Source organism: Schistocerca serialis, chromosome 4, assembly GCF_023864345.2.
Source record: "Schistocerca serialis cubense isolate TAMUIC-IGC-003099 chromosome 4, iqSchSeri2.2, whole genome shotgun sequence".
Lineage (NCBI taxonomy): Eukaryota > Metazoa > Arthropoda > Insecta > Orthoptera > Acrididae > Schistocerca > Schistocerca serialis.
The window spans coordinates 636,176,570-636,195,231 of NC_064641.1; the positions used below are offsets into that span (position 1 = coordinate 636,176,570).

Sequence of the window (18,662 nt, forward strand, 5' to 3'; positions counted from 1 at the left end):
ACACCACGGATGGTCACGACACACTCTTAAGGGGTGGCCATACCGAGGTTAAAATCAAAAACTACGTTGAATTTGTGGGAGAAGTAAGTAAGTCGATAATTAATTAGAAAATTTTGTTAATCAATAAGTAATAAAAATGGAATATTAATTTAATATATGTTCTTGAGACGACTTGTGACGGAGATTTTCTCTGTTGCACACTGACACAGCGTATTTTCAATGATACGTATGATGATTTAATGTAATTTGTACATAATTAATTTTTTGATATAAATGTAAACTAATTCAGTGTATTTTGAAAATATGTTATTACGTTCTACTTAATTTTGACTGTGTGTAATTTATATGGAAAAGTGAATGCTTTGAGCTGATAGGAGAAATGTAGTTCCGAAAATTTCTATTAAGAGGGAAGTGAAATGAAAAAGGCCATTTAAGCTGGGACGTGGCAATGTAAGGACAGCCAGAAGGGACATGTCGTTTATTAGTGGGTAACTGGGATAATTTTGCAGAAAAGAGGCAGTTTTCTTTGTTTTAACAGCATGAAGGGATAACTTCAAGACGAGAATTATGGTCAGAACCAGTAGAAACAATAATAGCAGCATTTTTGCGCTGAAATACCAAAATTTAAGAGGAGATCACAATTTTACCGAGTCTATCAATGGAGAAAATAAAGACAGAAGAGGAAGAAGACTTAAGAGACAAGATTTAAGAACTAAAGATTCAGTAGATCAACACTGAAGGTAGAAGATGATCAAGACATTGAAAGTATGAGAACGGACCAGCCATCAGCACAAGCCGCGAGTATTCCTGCACTAACAGAGACTGCATTATTTCGAGCAAGAAATGAGGAAGTTCACCGTGAACTACTGCGGTGGCATGGATTCTGTTATAAAGGCGATTACTAGCGATCATTTGTGTTTGTTTGAGAAGTGGACTATGAATTGAGGAACTGTTCGTTAAAAGCTTTTACTGTGAGGACCAAAAAATATTAAATTTGGCAGTAAATTATTAATAAATGGATGCCACTCCAATACTTTGTTACACGAGCATCTATTGTTGGCTTAAAACTATATTCGTATACCATGCCAGCACATCCCATTCTGGAGAGTTAAAGAGTCTTTATCAGCAAGCAAGTAGTTTAGGCCATTTACCATCTTACAGCCAACTTTACATACGAGGTGTGACTGGAAAGTTATAAGAATGGGCTTGTACTTGTACAATGGTGATACTTACATGCTACTGTGATGCTTCTGCTTCAAAATAGCCCATTTCTGACTGAACACGCCCACTCCAACGGTGTTTCCATTTTTGGAAATTTTCCTGGAATTTTTTTTCCTCTAGTGTGTCAAGGACGCTCTCCATATTTGCGTGGATGTCTTCAGTCGAGTCAAACTGCTTTCCTTTCAGTGAAAATTTCGGTTTAGGAAACAGACAGAAGTCCATAGGGGTCAAATCAGGGGAATATGGCGGTTGTGGAAGCACAGTAATTTTGAATTTGGTCAAAAATTCAACGATGGAAAAGACACGATGTGCCAGAGCATTGTCACGGTGAAGCACTCAACTCCTGTCTTTCCACAATGCAGGCCTTTTCTTCCACACCTTCTCGCGCAAACGCTCAAGGACACATTTGTAGTATTCCTAGGTAATTGTCTGTCCTCCAGGGGTAAATTCATGATGCACAATACCGGTAGAATCGAAAAAAATCACCAAAATTGTCTTCACCTTCGACTGACTTTGCCATGCTTTTTCAGTCGTGGTGAACCTGGAGTCTTCCACTGCGAAGACTGCACTTTGGTGTTAGGATCATATCCATATACCCACGATTCGCCATCTGTAATTACCTTATTTAACAAATCTGGGCCATTTTTACTCCGATTAATAAGATCTTGGCACACTTCAAGTCAGTATTGTCTCTGATCACTTGACAACACTTTTGTTACGAATATAGTGGACACTCGACGCATGTTCAGATCTTCAGTTAAAATTGACTGAACTGCATAGAAACTTAAATTAAGTTCATCAGCCATCTCCCTAATTGTAAGCCTACGATCAGAACGCACTAAGTCGCGAACATCCACAACATTTTCTTTCGTTTTCGAGATGGAAGGAGGGCCAGACAGTGGTTCGTCTTCAGATGATTTGCGACCATTTTTAAATCTGTTGAACCAGACAAAAACATTTTACTGGCTCATACATTTATCTCCAAAAGCTGTTTTTAATAGTTCGTATCTCACAAGCTGATTTCCTGGTTTCAAAACAAAATTTCACACAAACTCGTTGCTCTGTTTTTACATCCATTTTCACATAGACAGAATCTGGCAACAAGTCCTAACAGACCCGCACTCAACCAACTGCCAGAACGAACTGAATAAAGCGCAGTTTCCTATCAGAGGGCGTTCAAGGACAAGGCAATGACTCGCTCCTCATCCTCCGTGTGCCTGCCCGCCAAACCAGTAAGCAGTAGCGGATCCATTCTTAAAATTTTCCAATCACACCTCGTCTGTTCGAGACGACTCATTGCAAGATGAGGAAAAATCGATTTTTTTTACCGAACAGTTTGCTCAAAGTCGAATGTGAAAGACTGCATAGAGGAGAACACGCACGAATCTCAAAAGAGCAGTATCCCGCAGCAGCTGACAATCGCTGGAGCTGTACATTAGTCGAAGTGTTTCGCACCGGGACGACAGCGCCTAGCCCGGCGCAACACCGAGTCCTGGGCGCTCCACGCAACTTGTATCGTACGATTAAAAAAAAAAAAGAATTAATTTAAGTAGGTGAAGCGAAGCTACGTCCGTCTCTGTAGTTAGTTTACCAGTAAAGCTTTTAATTTTTGGGCAAAATTTTTTTGAGATTCGTGCATGTTTTACACAGGAACCAAATAGCACATATCAGATTTTAACTAAAGATAAATGACAGTGAAGAAAGTTGAAACCGCATCAATTAATTCAGAACAATAAACTGACATATATTTGATTTCACACTCAAACACAGAATTTTCTCTCAGACCAATGTTTTGCTCCATTCTTTGGCTCCAGTAGTGAAATCATACTTTCTTGACAGTAAAGCGTTAAACAGAGTCTCATTTATTAACTTCTCTGCCTTTAGTGACTTCGCAATTTAGGCTAAATTTTTGTTTGTAAAGATACGTCCATTTGTAACGTTTCCCGTTAACATGTATTAATAAAACAAAACTTGATTGACACGATAGCATCTTTCGGTAGACATTTCATGTCACAAGCTTCTGCCCGATTATAATTTTTCTTGCAGATTGCTCAATAAATTTCAATAATTCACTTCAATTTAATTTATACATTCCTAGTTACACACAAGAAAAGTCGCGCTAACTGTATTAATAAACAGTAAGTCAGTCATAACAGGGAAATAACTTATCTATGTGAATAGCTATAGAAAAGTTACCGTGGTTCCTTATTTGTACGTGTTTTATGTACGTGTGACTGTGCGTATCTGCGTATGTGGAATTAATTCACCTGTCATAGATAAGAGAAGAAGTTATTGAATTATTTTGGCGTAACAGTAGCAGGAGAAGGGACACCATTATGTGTGTGGTCATGGACAGTGAACCCTGTTCCGTGATATTCAAGTGCGCTTCTATTGCTCAGGTAGTCAGTCAGACATATTAAATTAGTTATTAGCTTTTTAGACAGAGATGATAACGATGTTCCACAGGTATACAAATATTTTCCTCCAATTTTACGACCAAATAATTAAAAGCATTAATAGGTTACACATTATCGCCAAGATGGCGATCCCCGTTAGAATAGAGTCTTTTTAAAGAAGAGCTCGGTTTCACTAACAGAGATCTACCAGAAAACGGAAGTTGACCTTACGAAGGTAGCCACATCATGGCAACCAGAATGGTTCTTTCAGAAGCTGCTGCAAAAAGCCGAACCGTAAAAGGAGTGCCACTCTGGTTAGTCGAATGCGCGGTGCGGGGACTTTCAAGTAGAAGCACGGAGGAACAGCTACCCTTATTCTTTGGCTGTACTTCAAACGAACAACACGGTGCTTCCGGTGACCAGTGTTAGGCACCAACTGCATCACGTAGACCGACAGTTTAGGCGCCATGGTGGCAGAAGTTTACCTAATTGCTGACGGGAGCTTAGGCAAGGCTACCGTATCAACGAGCAGTCATTTCAAGCGTGTTATTGCTCGTTGAGTCGCAATGACTAACTGTCTAATTGTCTGCCCCCGGTAGCTGAGTGGCAGTCAGACGACATTTACATTTATGCCGGCACGGTAACTCAGCGTGTTCGGTCAGAGGGTTAGCTGCCCTCTGTAATAATAATAATAAAAAAAAGCTGAGTTACTCGATCCACAACGAACTTCAACGGATGTCTTACGATGCCGGCCCCAAGCAGATGCAACGAACTAAGGCGAACAAAATGAGATTTAAAATAATAATAATAAAAACAAGTGGTCAGCACGACAGGATGTCAATGCTAAGGGTCCGGGTTCGATTCTCGGCTGTGTCGGAGAGTTTTTCCGCTCAGGGACTGGTTGTTGTGTTGTTCTAATCATTATCATTTCATCCCCATCGGCCTGCAAGTCGCCGAAGTGGCGTCAAATCGAAATACTTGCACCCGGCGAATGCTCCACCCCATTGGAGACTCTAGTCACACGACATTTACATTTTTACTGTCTAATTCAGTGATGGTAGCGCGAATGTACGGGTACAAATGTCACCGAACCACTACATTATGCTTGCAGCCACTGTGACGTAACGAGGTTGCGCAGTGCTTAGGTTAGCACAGTGGGGTCGCATTCTGGAGAAAGCCGATTCAAATCCCCGTCTGGCCACCCAGACTTAGATTTGCCTCGATTTACCTAAATCACTTAAGGCAAATGCCAGGATGGTTCCCTTGAAAAGGTTTGCGCCCGAACTTCCTTCTCCATCCTTCCGTAATCCGAGCTCGTGCTCCGCCTGCAATGATCCCGTTATCGACAGGGCTTTGAACCTAATTTTCGTTCCTTCCCTTTTTGCAGCACTTATGGCAAGGCCAGATGCTGTACTGTCGTTGTATCATTACCTGAAAGTGTATGTCCCTCGCTTCCCTCATTGTCGAAGACTTATTTACCCGTGATTGTCATTATCCAATTATCTGAGTAATTTTTGCGTTATATTCTTCTATCCAAGTTCTATGAAGAGGGTCTCTCCGCTACCCATTTCAATACAATTAAGCTCGTCAGTCAGTGTTCTTTCTTTGTAGGTGTTTTAAAAATCACAATATATCTGTTTTATTCAAATCTGCTGAGCTTCGCGGTACGCCAGTGCTCTTAGAGATTATAATGGGTAGTACAGCTGGGTATTACTAATTGCATACGCAACTGTGTCGAAAACGCGTACTACTGTTGTGAATCACGGAGAAACTGACCTTCTTACTTGTGACAGGAAAGCTGAATGTATGCAATAAATCTGTACGTAATAAAGGTGTCCCAGGAGGATTGATCAACATTCAGAGACGAGGCAGAAAAGAATTCTTGTAAACATGGGCTCTAAAATGCATACTTCAAGAGGTGCAAGCACTTATTCAATAGAAGAGATGTATTTCACATTAGCGCAGATGAACAAGTCATCACTTTTTGGATGCAGTTTGACGACGACTTTTACCTTCCGACTGTTTGCATCGTCTTGGTAAATGAGGAGTGCCTGTAGTTTGTTTTACAGCAAAGAATTCGGTACAGATTTTGCGACCCAACGTTTTTGACGACACCAAGAGTTGGTCTGTATGAGGTATGGCATAAAATTGGGTAGGGGCAAGTTATGCAGTGTATCCATCCACCGCATAACGAATTCAACTATACTGCAAGTTAATGATAGTCGAACGCTAATTCATTTTATTTCCATTATTCTGATAACTGTCTATATAGTTTTTAAATTTATGGGCGGTGGACTAGAAATACGTTAAACCTTGGAAGAAACGTTATAATCGAGCTTTGGTTTCTTTGTTTGGTATGCGACAACTGAACACGAAGAACACGTTTACCAATAGTCGCACGCAATGGGAAGTATGTGAGAGGATAAAGAAGTACACATTAAGGTAATTTATCAACGTAATCAGAGGCGAATCCAGGAGAGAGGTGGGCGATGGCTATGGAACTGTATTCCCTTTTTTTTTTAAAAAAAAAATCTTTTCAACGTGGCTTTCAGACTTGACAATCTCGAAAAGTTTGTCGCTGTTGTAACTGGTATTATAACAGATTAGGAAACCACCTTTGCTTACTCTAGAGAATTTAGAGATAGTACGATGGTACAAAACTGCTATCAGCTCAGTCCACGCCCCAACCAAAATCCTGGATTCGTCTTTGAATGTAATACACGTCACGAACTAATGACCGAGCAGTTCACTACTAGGCTTGGCAAAACTCAGAATAGTTATATGTACCTGGGAAATAAATTTCTAAATGCACAACGTCCACAATCACTCCTGTTTAATTAAAGACTTTCAGGAACGACTTACCAAAATGCCATTTAAACAAGACATTTTTTACAACTCAGAGATTCGCTGCAGATAGGATGGCTTTACATTTGGATTCTTACTGTCCATAAATTTGCAAGTAAATTTGAAATTATTTATTGTTATCTTAACTGCTGTGCTTTATTGTTTTCTTTAGTAAAGTGTATTCTTAATTTATTCAAATTATGACTACATCGACTGCATGTATAATGCTCCCAGATAATCGAATAAATTCAGATGAATCCATTTGCATGTTAGGTGAATCGTAAACTTAACACTAGTGTCAGTTAGCGACCTTGGTTACAAAAGAGGGTGGCTTCAACCTGTTCAGAGTTCATGTAAACGACCGACCTCAAAGTAACTTTTCATAATGTGTGAGAAACATTTATGTGGAATCTGTCCAAAAACTCGTAACCTTAATCTCAAGTACGATCTCCCTGCTAATCGCCGCTATATGCAGAGTGACAATTATTCAACTATATTAAATAAAATTGTCATAACTTCTTAATGATTTGCGTTAGGACGTTCAAAATGCACGATTGGCCGCGGGGCACGATGGGAATTAGTGTGCGCAGGTATGGTTTGGTTTAGCGACGAAGCCCAGTTTCATTTGGATAGATTCGTCAATAAGCAAAATTGGTGCACTTGGGGGACTGAGAATCCGCAATTCGGGATCGAGAAGTCTCTTCACCCTCAATGGGTGACTGTGTGGTGTGCATTATTCATTCACGAAATAATCAGTGCGATATTCCTTGATCGCACGGTGACTACCGAACGGTACGTGAAGGTTCTGGAAGATGATTTCATCCCCATTATCCAAAGTGACCTGATTTTGACACTATGTGGTTCATGCAATACGGAGCTCGACCCCATCGAAGCAGGAGAGTGTTTGGTATCTTGGAGGAGCACTTTGAGGACCGCGTTCTGGCTCTGTGGTACCAAGAGGTCACTGGCGTGGGCTTCGATTGGCCGCCATATTCTCCGGATCTGAACATGTGCGACTCCTTTTTATGGGGCTATACTAAAGACAAGGTGTTCAGCAATAAGCCCAAAACCATTGCTGAGCTGACAACAGCCATTCAGGAGGTCATCGACAGTATGGACGTTCCGACACTTCAGCGGGTCATGCAGAACTTCGCTATTCGTCTGCGCCACATCATCGCCAAGGCTGACAGGCATATCGAACATATCATAACCTAAATCCGAATATCTGTAGCGACGTTTACATGTTTAATAAAGTGACTGCACGCTGTGGTTTGCAACTAATTTAAAATTTTTTCATATAGTTCAATAATTGTCACCCTGTACTTGTGTGTAATTACAATTTTGGTCGAGGAACAAAATGTCAGTAGCCAGAAATGCCTTCATAAACAAAGCCAAAATGTTTATCAACAATTAGACAGCTGCATCAAACGTGATGTTTGGCTAAATTTCCGAAGGAAAATGTCTCACTGGTTGTCTTGAAACAGTGTGGCAAGTGAACCCTGAAATTTACGTTTGCAGCAATGTATAGAATAGGAAATTTTGTACTTAATTTTGTATGTAACATACCATTGGAGATCTGATAATTGAAGTTAACTAATGCATACCCATAAAATATGACTTCTTTGTATAAAAGGTGGAGCAGTAAACTTTGCGATAGTTTAGTAGCAATGTAACATTCTCCCCCCCCCCCCCCCCCCCCTTTTATTGTTCTAGGATTAATGACGGTTCTCGGCTGGATTATAATTACTCTGTATCCATGCCGGACAGAAACATTATGTTTATGTGTACCGAAAGCCATGGTTTAGCCTGGTGCCATAAATCGGTATTGCGAAAGACGACTCACGCGCAACATCTTTGGACGATGGAGGAAGCAAGAACTTCACTTCTACAGATGTTTCTCGGGAGCTTTCGCCGTTCATCACTTACATTGCAGACACGCAAGTTCATTAGAATCAAGCACATTTTAATCAACATCCAGATCTGTTTTGGCGTAGGAATCTGTTACGTAAGAGTAGCGACTGCGTCTGGCATCGCTCCCGAATTGGCTGGAATGCTTTTGGCAGCACCCAGTCGTTAAATTCACAGACACGTCCAACAGCCTTGCGGCAAAAATATTGCATCCCTGGACAGATGTTATCTCTTATTCCATTACTCGCTTTCCTTCAATGTAATCAGCCTTAAAATATAATGCATCTTTCGATTTATGAACTACTATTCTCTCATCAGCACTGAGTAATGGAGACAAATTAGCAACGCTGACCGGTTTTCTCTGTTTTTAAATTGTACTCGTATATTTTCCTGAAACACTTAATTTGCCTTATTAGCACTTAGAAGCATTTGTCATTGAAGTTTATTGAAGTTTATTTATTTGCTGTTTTCTTTCAGTCTGTTATTTAGACACAAGAACAGACCAAATGTTCCACATGAATTGGCTTGAATATAACACATTATACTTTAATGTAATTTCAAATGTTTTACAATTTTGTACATGGTTGAAGCAGCAACAAGAAAGTTTCAAATGTATTAGTATTCTAGACATTACGGTATTTAAAGGGAAAAAAGTTACACAAAATATCTACATAAAAATACAATTTTTGAAAAAGAAAAAAATGTGAACGTAATCCACTTGGCCATCTAGTGCACGGATATATGTTCATCCGAAATCTAGAAGACACATGCTACTGGTCTGCTACACTATGCTGCATTGTTAGGTCATAAATATTGTAATTTATAATTCTGACAACACTGCCACACAACACTACACTACACAGTACTACACCAGTTACTGTAATTGATATCACAGCCAATCTAGATTTATTATTGTCCAGACAGTTAGCCCCTGCACATTGAGATACAAGTCAGGATTCACTGGAACTGTGCTATGTGCCTCTCAAGGTGTAGTGATTGGGAGACAGCTGTCAGGATCCCAGAAAATCCTTCCTAATCCTTCCCAAGGCTCATCTCATCATTGCTTCCAGAAGGTTGTTGTAGGTGGATGGATGTTACTTCACTTCGCATACTGTCTGCTGTGTCCACCAGTACATCCGCACACAGCCGTTCTCAGAGAAAAACCATATGGTGTGGCCTGCCTACAGTGAGGTGCCACATAGTTATGGTCGGAAGACATAGAGGGCGCTCATAACATGGACTATGTTATGCACCCGCCGTACCTCGCGCAAATAGTTCTCAAGCGCACATCCATCCGCCAATGCGGATACAAGGGCACGCACGGCTCCACTCAGGTAGTGTGTATCATCAGTTGTTACCACAGTAGAATCACTGAATCTCAAATCACTGTCCAGAAGAGCCCAAATGGACATTATATTAGTTATACACTGGTGAGCTTAACTTTCGCTTTCAAGTAACATAGCTCTATGAAACTTGGACCATACATACAAAGAACTGCTACAGTATAGTACAAAGGGTTACTGGAAGAAACACGCTAAGAGACGAACAGAAATTACACTTTCATTGAAAGACAATGATTACACTGAAGTCATTGTGATTCGTGATGGTTAACTGGACATCACAAACAGCGGGCAAATTTCTCATTATGGTGTGTGACTATCCTGGGCGAAAACCCACTCTCTGCTACGTGCTCCCATGCTGGTCACGAGGTTTATAGGGAGTTATTATGACAGGTCGTTCCATTCCTGCAGCAGGGCGGTAGACAACTAATGGGTGGTCGGCGACACATCCCACATATGCTCAGTGGAAGTTTAGTGTGGAGGCATAATGTAGCATGGGTTTACTGATCTCTAAATCTTTCAACACACCAGTAAACATTACTGCGACACTGTAACTCCCTCCCAATGGGCTTTTTTTCAGGGGTGCATTCGAACCAGTATTGTATTGCATGTTAGAAACCACGTTCATCTCCCTTTGTCTAGACCGGTAGTGACAGAAGTACACGAGAGTAAACCTAGAGTTTGAAATGTCAGCGCTATACTGTCCGAATATGTCATCAAAACTCTCTACTTACGCAACATAAGGTTTAAAATGTGATACACGTTCACAGATACACGTGCACAGAACGTAGTAAAATAAGCTTTGTATCTACTTTAACGGAAAACTGGAGAACTGAAAGTAACTTAAAGAGAGGAAAAAAGCCAAAAACTTCGGTAACAGTACTATTGACCTGCTACGGCACAACAAAGCTGTTATCACCATAACCACTTAGCATCAATGAGAGTTATCAGAATGTAAGACATAGTGTTATCAACGTCTTAGCATCACAAATCGTATAATAATAATAATAATAATAATAATAATAATATCCAATGCTTCAGAATGACTTTCGTTAAATTCAGCTAAACGATTAGGAGAATTAGAAAAGAAAGAAAGAAATTCTTGGGACCAAAATATGAGATTCGGAAATGGAAATAAAGACGTAATAAAAAATTTATGAAAATAAATAGAACCAATATCAGACACAATGAAGAAGAGAAGAGTTACACTCTATGGACACCTAGAATGGCTAGATAAAAAGATAACAAAAAGAATTTTTACCAGAACAGTTTTTTGACAGGAACCCAAAAACATCAATGGCAGGGATCAAAAAAGTTAAAGCACACCTGAGAGAAATGGAAATAATGGAGACAGAAACAGGAGAAAGGATCAAAAAATTCAGAGAAAAAGTTTAAAAAAAAATGAAGAGTTTCCAGGAGGAAACAAAGAAATGAAGACGCAGTATGGACAGAAGAAAGAAGGCAAAAACATAGGGAAAGAATGAAAAACTGCTGGAATGAAACAAAAGAGAAAAGAAAGAAGACATAAGTTATTTCATGTAATCCTTAGGAGACCAAACCAATAAAAATTTAATATCCAAATCTTTCCTCCTGATGACAGTGGCCTGCCAGACAGATTAAATGTAAACGAAATGTGAGTGACTAATGGGTGGATTTTTAGAGTGTGCTGTCATCATCAACGATGGTGATAGAGGAGAGAAATCTTATGACAGCCTACTCCTCTCGAATAGGTTACACTTCATATGTCTTTATTGGAAGATGAAGGCCAATGTGCTGTACGGTTCAGCCTCTTGGAGTCGGTCACAGAGCGCCGGTTTCGTATGCATCCAAATCACGTTCACAATACGGGTTTCTTCATAAGTAACTGTGGAGTTTCAGGAGAAAACTGTGTGGAAAGTGCAAGACGTACAGAAAATAGACGCATATAGTGGATAGAGCGTCTCTTGAAGTTTTTAACTCATATTACTGGTGTTCGACATCGTGTCCATGTTGAACACTAGTAATGTGAGTTAAAAACTCCAAGAGACGATCTATCCACTATATGCGTCTATTTTCTGTACGTCTTGCACTTTCCACACAGTTTTCTCCTGAAACTCCACAGTTACTTATGAAGAAACCCGTATTGTGAACGTGATTTGGATGCATACGAAACCGGCGCTCTGGGACCGACTCCAAGAGGCTGAACCGTACGGCACATTGGCCTTCATCTTCCAATAAAGACATATGAAGTGTAACCTATTCAACACGGGCACGATGATGAACACCAGTAATGTGGCACAGCAAACGTCAATACGTGCAACGTAATTCACTGAAGTTGCTAACCCACACTGCCCAGGAAGGTGCGACTAAAGCCCGATTTGGAAATATGTTTATTGGGTTGTCTATGTACAGGAGCGAACTAACTCAATGCGCCTGTCCCTTAACCCTTTGACTACCATCGAAGCGCACGTGTCCTACGATAAGTTATCAAAGAACCAACTGGAATTTGTTGCATGTTATTGCTATGTACCAGTGTCCTACTGGTAAAAGGAAGCCTTATAATTACAAGCTGCACATGTAGGTTGCGCTGAGCTCAAGTTTCATTGTGAACTCTCGTCTCCGTATTGTCAAATCGAATTAGTTCGCACCTGCAGACAGGCATCCCAGTTTCCAGATTCGCAAAGGGGGCTGCCTTCGCAGCTTCATCTCGTCAACGACTTGCGCCTGCGAATTGATGCTTGCCACATCACAAACGAAGGCCATATTGAGCACCTAAAGTGAGAGATGCTCTCCCCACTAATGTGTGTGTGTTTTCAGTGTGTCTTGTATGTTTTGAGCAGTCGTCTTCTGAAACCCTGGAGGTACTTACGAAAAATCCTGTGTGTCCTACCCCCACCTCCCCCCCCCCCCCCACCCTTAACCCTGTTAGAAAAGGGAACGATTGGAAAGACTCTTTTCATAATGATAGTTCTGACTAAGACATTAATTAAAACAACCATACATGAATGATTTTGAAAGAATATTTGTAGTCAAAGGGTTAATGTAACAATCCATGGCGTGCGTTACGAATCGAAATTTGGAGAGATGCTCTGTCCGCTGATAAGTGTCATTTTTCTGTACGTCTTGCAGTTTTTTTTACACAGTTGTCTTCTGAAACCCCGGAGATACTTACGAGCAACCCTGTAAGTTGGCTCACCCGGATTGATGTAAGGACGCAATGGCCATAAAATTTGCCTTAAGACGGCCAAAATAAAAATTGATTAACATGTTACTATTGCGTAAGTCAAACAATAGCAATTCATTTGGGAAGTACGAATTTTCAATCAAATTTTGTCAAAGCAATATATTTGGGAAGTAGTGGATGCATTTTTATGAGGTTTTAATTATGTGATATTAACTGAAATACCTTACGAGAAAATAGACCCTGCTTCGATTGAGACAGATCAGTCGCTCAGTAGGCTGTTTTTAAAAAGCGCCGTAAAATAAGTGAAGCACTGCTCCCAGTTAGACTTGGTGGGACTGGCTTGTGGAAGCTATGCCCCACAACTATTATCTCAATGCAAATTAAAATTGGTTCTAATTTACAGTAAATGTTTGCAACGTTAGGCATAATTTCTAAAAAGGAAAACAAGAGTGACAACTTAATCACCATAATGGGAGTTGTCACATGTTTTCAGCCAATGAGACACTAACGAGAGGATTAGGATTTGAGCAGGGCTTTGGTGTACAGTCTGATCAGATATTTTACGCTGCCACTTCTCATCCCTTGCCTCCCTAATATTGGCGATGGAAGAAAAAAACGGTTACATATTCAGGAACAGGAGTAGATCAGAGATGACTATGTAACAGTCTGATGTCTGTTCACGCCCTAACTGCAGCGGGAGATCGTATACGCTGACACACATTAGCGTAATAACATATGCCGAGGCTTCATTAATTTTGTGGCTCTAAGCATGTACTGTTACCTCTTGCTGGAAATGAATTTGAGAACAGATGTGCTAGCCTGAATGACCTTTACATTTGACCTATCACTATTCTATCAGCCACGTGAAGCGAAATTCGCATCTGTACGCGGCAACAAAAACACGTTGTCCCGATCAGTCACTGATCCCAAAACGACTTACATTCTGACAGAAGAACGCGACCTGCAGCGTTATAATGTGTTATTACCTCCTTTTATTATGAGTCTTTCGATTAGCTTCGACGCGTCTCTACTGCGTGGAGAATACATAGATTGACAACGATCTTGTGTAGTCCTCTTTATTGCCACTTTGTCACCAGCTGCAAAGCGACACTTTGTAGCAACATAATATTGACGCCTACAAAACTTTTAGGTTAGAGAAACCTACCCTAGGGATCAAACACGATTTGCCTGATAAATTAGTGACATTGTATTCAGAGAACGTTCTTAGTTGCAGATTAGAGATAGAAAAAGTTAATACGATTTTAATAAACTGCAGGAGCATCCAAGGTAAGGTACCAGAACTAGTATTGCTTCCTGAAGGTTGTAAAGCGCAGGTAGTGTTAGAAACAGTAACTTGGTTGAAACCGGACGTTAATGACAACGGCATCCTAAATTCAGATTGGAATATTTATCGTAAGGATAGGTTAGTCACCAGTGCCGGCGGCGTGTTTATTGCAGTAAAGAATGCGATAAAATCTAGCGAGGCTGTCACGGATTCTGAGTGTGTATTAATCGAGGTGAAGTTAAGTACCAAAGATCGGTCAAAAATGGTAACCGTCTGGGTCGGGAGCACTAGTAGTAGAGCGCTTGCAGAATATCGCTAGTAATTTTCCTGATCATGCCGTTCTACCAGGTGGTGACTTCAACTTGCCACGTATAGACAGAGTGTCATGCTATCAAAACTGGTGCCATCGACAGGGATTCGTGTGACATTGTTCTGGATGTCTTCTCTGAAAAATACTTTGAACAGATAGAGAACCAAACCGCAAGGGTGACGTCTTAGACCTCCTGGCAACAAACAGACCTGAACTTATCGAATCACTTAAGGTAGAGGAAAGTATCGGTGATCGTAGGGCTATGATAGTATCTATGACAACGGGTCTGACAAAGAATGTTAAGAACGGTAGGGAGATATGTTTGTTTAAAAAGAGTGACAGGATACAAATTTCAGAGTATCTGAGCAGACAGCATCGAATATTCGGTGACGTGGAAAACAAATGGAAAACATTCAAAGGTATCGAGCAGTATGCCCTACACAAACGTGTTTCGAGTAAGGTCTTAAGGGATGGGAAATACGCACCATGGTACAATGGCAGTGTTAGAGAACTGCTACGTAAACAAAGAGAGGTTCGCCTCAGATGCAAGAGAAGTAAAAACCTAGCTGACAAAAATAAAACTGAACGAACTGAAAATGAACGCAAGGAGAGCAATGAGAGAAGCGTTCAATGACTTTGAAATTAAAACTTTGTCAACCGATCTGAGTAAAAACCCAAAGAGGTTTTGGTCGTATTTAAATCAGTAAAAATGGTTCAAATGGCTCTGAGCACTATGGGACTTAACATCTGAGGTCATCAGTCCCCTAGAACTTAGAACTACTTAAACCTAACTAACCTAAGGACATCACACACATCCATGCCCGAGACAGGATTCGAACCTGCGACCGTAGCGGTCGCGCGATTCCAGACTGTAGCGCCTAGAACCGCTCGGCCACTCCGGCAAAATCAGTAAGTGGATGAAAATCATCTATTCATTGATTCAGTGACCACGCAGGCACCGAAACGGAAAATGACAGAGAGAAGGCCGAAATACTGAATTCGGTCTTCCAAACTTGCATCACCGCGGAAGGTCGTAAAAACGGTCCCTCCTTTCAGTCGTCGTACGGACGTCAAAATGACGGATATTGAGACAACCGATCGGGGATCAGAAAAACAACTACAATCGCTTAGTAGTGGAAACTTGTCAGGACCAGATGAAATACCCATAGGATTCTATAAAGATCGAAAGAACTTGCTCCACTTCTAGCCGTAATTTATCGTAGATCGCTTGATCTAGCGACTAAGAAAGCGCAGGTTAGTCCTTTTTTTTTTAAGAAGAGCCGTAGGACAAGTGCACAAAATTATAGACCTATTATGGTACATGTTTTATGCTAAAGAATTATGACGTTCTTGGAGGAGGAAAATCTCATCTATAAAAATAAACATGGATTTCGCAAACAGAGATCCTGCGAAACTCAGCTCGAAAAATGACTCTGAGCACTATGGGACTTAACATCTGAGGTCATCAGTCCCCTAGAAATTAGAGCTATTTAAACCTAACTAACGTAAGGACATCACACACATCCATGCCCGAGGCAGGATTCGAACCTGCGACCGGAGCGGTCGCGCGGTTCCAGACTGAAGCGTCTAGAACCGCTCGGAAACTCAGCTCGCTCTGTTTCTCCACGAGATCCACAGCGCCATGGCGCTCAGGTTGATTCCGTGTCCCTTGACTACAGGAAGGCATTTGAAACCGTTCCGCATTGCCATTTAGTGAGAAAAATGAGCTTATCGGGTAACGGAGCATATTTGCGAGCTGATTCAAGACTCCCTTGCAGACAGAAGTCAACACGTCGCTCTTGACGGAACAAAGTTGACAGATGTACAGTTAATTTCTGGTGTAGCCCAAGAAAGTGTGCTAGGACCGTTACTGTTTACAGTTTATACAAATCGTCTAGTGGAAAGCGGCGATTGCTCTCTACGTCTGTTCGCAGATGGTACGGTTGTCTACAACAGAGTAGCAACGCCTGAAGATAGTAATGATTTGCAAAATAACCTTCAGAGAATTGATGAATGGCGAAGGCTCTGAAAGCTGACCCTGAACATATTGCGCATATGTAATAAACGAAATCCACTACTGTATAGCTACACTATTGATGACAAACCGCTGGAAACAGCCGTAAAATATCTAGGAACAACTATCCGGAGCGACCTTAAGTGGAATGGCCATATAAAACGAAAGTGGGACAAGCAGACGCCAAACTCAGAGTCATAGGAAGAATCTTAAGGAAATGTAACTAATCCACACAGAAAGTGGCTTATAAGGAGCTTGTTCGACCCATTATCGAGTATTGCTCATCAATCTGGGATCACTACCAGATAGGATGATAGAAGAGATACAGAAGATCCAACAAAGGACGGCACGTTTCGTCACGGGATCGTTTAATCGGCACTAGAGCGTTACAGAGATGCTCAAGAAACTTCATGGGCAGACGTTACAAGAGAGGCGTTGGGCACCACAGAGATTTACTACTGAAATTTCTAGAGAGCGCTTTCCGGGAAGAGTCGGACAACATATTGCTTCCCCTAGATACGTCTCGCTTAATGACCATGAGGAGAAAATTCGAGAAATTAGATCCAACACAGAGGCTTACCACAATCATTCTTCCCAAGCGCTATTCGCGAGTGGAACAGCGTTCGACGGCTCAGTTTGTGGTTCAAAAAGTACCCTCCGCCACACACCATTAGGTGGTTTGCGGAGTATGATGTAGATGTATCTGTTCAAACAACTTACGGGAACGCAGCGGGATGACGTCTTCGAAATCCGCCGATATTTCGACAGTTATCATCGTCATTTTCAAGACACAAATAATACACCATGCGCAGATAGACAATACACACACCGTAAACAACTAACTCCCCCATACAACCAAAGATGGTCATCGTCAGAAGTTGTCGATAATGAATATTGATTGCCATACTGCTCACCATGTTATAGTTCATGGTCGTAATTCTGGGCAGAGCTTTCTCGTTCCGACTGTGCCTTCAAAATGACAGGATGTGCATCTGTCGAAATTTCGACGACTGTCGAAGACGTCGCCCGCCTGCATACTTGCAAGTTGTTGGACAGTTTATACGCCAGGAAAAACTCGCGTTTCACTCTTACATCGTCATTTTCAAGACACAAATAATACACGATGCGCAGAAAGGCAATACACACACCGCAAACAACTAACGCCTCCACACAACCAAAGATGGCGATCTGGAATTGTAAAACAGTTAAAATCCTTAGGCACCAGGAAGGCATCCAGCATCTATGAGAGATCATTGGAATAGCGGAAAGTTCCACTGGACTGGAAGAAGGCCCAGGTCATAGCAATCTACAAAAAAGGGTAGAAAATAAGATGCACATAATTACCGGCCAATTTCACTGACATCGATTTGTTGTAGAATCATGGAACATTTTTTGTGTTCAGATCTTATGACCTTTCTAGACTCTGAGAAGCTCATCTGCAGATACCAGCACGATATTAGGAAACAGCGGTCATGCGGGACACAGCTGGCCCTCTATGTGCATGACATACAACAGGCTCTAGAGACCGGCCCTCAGGTTGATGCCATATTTATAGAGTTTCGAAAGGCGTTCGACTCAGTTCCCCACTGTCGTTTGCTTCAAAAAGTGCGCACTTACGGTCTGTCCGATGACATATGCGGTTGGATAGAAAGTTTTCTAACAGACAGAGAGCAGTATGTCGTCCCGAATGAGGTGACTTCAACAGAAGCAAGCGTAACTTCAGGTGTGCCCGAGGGCAGCGTAATAGGTCCGCTGCTTTCCACGATTTACATAAACGATCTGGTTGATGGTTTGACAGCGGCAATAGACTGTTTGCTGAGACTGCTGCAGTCTGCTGGAAAGTAGTATCACACATAAGTTGTGAACAAATCAATGAGGATTCGCAGAAAATAAATGCGTGGTGTAATGTCTGGCAGTTATCTCTCAATATTGGTAAATGTAACCTACTGCGTATAACAAGGCGAAAATCCCCATTAATGTACGAGTACAAAATAAATGCCGTCTTTGGGAGCGGTAACATCCGTCAAGTATCTGGGCGTGACTATTCGAAATGATCTCAAATGGAATGATCAGATTACACAAGTCTAGATTGCGGTTTATTGGTAGAATCCTGAAGCGATGCAGTCCTTCAACAAAGGAAATAGCTTACAATACGTTACTTCGTCCAGTATTACAGTATTG

General features: G+C 41.2%; 1 protein-coding gene across 1 annotated transcript in view; it reads right to left on the bottom strand.

The window, feature by feature from the left end:
- Nucleotides 1–18,662, bottom strand: part of LOC126475483 (serine/threonine-protein phosphatase PP1-alpha-like) — a 552,942-nt gene that overhangs the window by 39,511 nt on the left and 494,769 nt on the right. The gene's annotated exons all lie outside the window — the stretch shown is intronic.